The following is a 2466-nucleotide window of genomic DNA, read 5'->3' on the forward strand; positions in this document are numbered from 1 at the left end:
CCTCACACCCTCTTCCTCACAGCACACACACACATACACAGACTCGAAGGAAAAAGAAAGAAAGAAAAGGGAAAGAGAGAAGAGGGGAGACCGTGAGAAGAGAAGGGAGGAGGAAGGAGAGAGCTGTCCACGCCGAGCCACCATGCGAGGAGAGAGAGAGCCGTGCCTCGTCATCGCTGGCCTGGAGCTCGCCCTTCGTGTCCCGTCGCGTCGCCGCCAGCCACGTCCAGCTCGCCGCCGTCGCATCGCCATCAGAGGCCAGAACTGAGTGAGATGCCTCTGAGAGAGGGGACGAGCGCGAGAGAAGAGACGAGGAAGAAGGACTGCCGCCGTTCTGCTTCGCTACCGTCAAACTGCTACAGCTGCCGCGCCTTGTCTCCATCGCCGCTGAGCCTCAACAGCCGCCATGCCAAGTCGCCGTCACTGAGGAGAGCACGAGGAGAGAGAAGGGAGAGACTTCGCGAAAGGGGAAGGAGAATATAACAGAACTCGTCGCCGGGAAGAGGGGTAACGGTGGTGTGTTGCCGCTGCTGCTGCCGTTGCTGGGGAAGGAGGTCACATTCGAGCTGCGGCCGCCGTCAGAGCCATTCCTTGCTGGCGCCGTTGCTGGTCCTATGCTTCCGGTTTAAGCATCTTATCGGAGCTAAGGTTGCCATCACCGTTGTGGTTTCTGGAAAAACGCCGCCGAATAGTGCCTTTGTTTTGGTTTAGGTCTTTTCCTTAAACTTGCATCGTTTCCACTTTTGCTCTGCTACTATTCCATTTATGCTACCTTGTTTCCATTCTATTTCAGCCGCTATAGCTGTGACTATTACAAAGTTGTTGCTGCGGGATTAGTTGGAGTTGTTGCTACTGCCTCGGTCTAGATTCTACGTCCTTTCGATCCATTCTATTCCAACCATCTTCACCCTTTTAATTTGCCACTCCGGTTTCAGTTTCTTCGGTCTCCTGGGACCAAGTTGTGAGTAGGCTTTACATTTATAATTGTTTGGCTTTATGTCTATAATTATTTGGATATATGGTGTTTGAACTTAGTTATACTTATAAAGATTATTATCAAATGATTTTAAAATTAGTTTTACTAATTGATTTATTAGAACTAAATGCTTATCCTTGTTAAACTCATTTTAATATGCACATGAGACTATATATTTTTATGAGATTATATGTATGTTGAAGAAGTTTTATATTGTTTTAAAGTACTTGATTTTATTCGAATATGTATTTTTGAAGTATTGAAATTTTGTTGGTACTCACTTGTTTTGGAATTGTGAAATATTTTGAAATGCCTTAAGATTGAGAAAATATGATTGAATATGATTTGGATGAAAAAAAATATTATCTGATTTGATTTGATTCGATACCTTATATATTTGTAAGATCAAAGATTTGTTGTGTTCGAAATTATATGTTTTGAATTGGTTTGGGAGGCTCGTATTAGAAAACCGTAGTTAACGGCGGTTATGACGTTAACCTAGATGCATCTGGCTCAGACCTCAGCTAGCAGGGGCGTTGCTAGCCTAACGTGTAGGCCACACGTTAGATCTGTTATTCCGTACGGACACACTAGAGGAAATGGCTACCCATAGAGGTGGAGCCGCCTAAGTGTGGACTTTTGATTTGATTTCTGTATGAGAACTCCCTTATTGATTCACTTATTATTATGAATTATTATTTTCTAATTAAAATTATTTTTGATATAATGTTTATATATGGTCTCATGTCGATTATAGATGTATTGTCTGGTCACTGGGTTGCAAAACTCATTCCGTTTTTCTAAAAATAATTTTCAGGAACAAATACTTGAATGTGTGAGCCTTCTATTCAAGAGTAATGATCTGCAATTGGTACTTCATTTTTGTTGAGTTCTTAGACGTCATATGCTCCATATATCACAGGCAGGATCCATCCATATCTAATTGTTTTACCTTTTATTAAAAATATGAAATTATTCGTTTTAGAAACTGTAAATTTCTTTAAAATATTTATAACTTTCTTATTTGATTTATATTTGAGTTTGATAGGCTTGCTAGGAAACTGTTTCCCTGAGCGCCGGTCATGGTTCATTTTGGGCCGTGACAAAGTGGTATCAGAGCTTAGGTTTAATCTGTGTAATATGGAGCAAGAGTCCTATGATAGGATCACAATTGTATAAATAGAAGCGCGCCTATTTGTACAAATTGTGGCACTATCAAAGGCCTATAGGAATGTCCTCTTTGTCCTCGATGTCATTATTGTCTTCTGATTATTGAGAGCATGCGTCCTCTACCGCTTCTTACTACTCTTGTCCTTTTGTACCCAATCTTGACATATCCTTTGGTAGATTTTCTCGAATGTGTTTTTGCAAGGGTTTAAGTTTTGGTTCTGGTTCGCGATTTCTCTCCTAGCTAGTTCTAATTTTCTCCGATTTTGTGAATGTGTGCTTTAATCTTCTTCGTCTTTGGGTTGTTCTCTATGATTCCTAAT

This window comes from Arachis ipaensis, chromosome B05 (assembly GCF_000816755.2).
Source record: "Arachis ipaensis cultivar K30076 chromosome B05, Araip1.1, whole genome shotgun sequence".
Classification (NCBI taxonomy): Eukaryota; Viridiplantae; Streptophyta; class Magnoliopsida; order Fabales; family Fabaceae; genus Arachis; species Arachis ipaensis.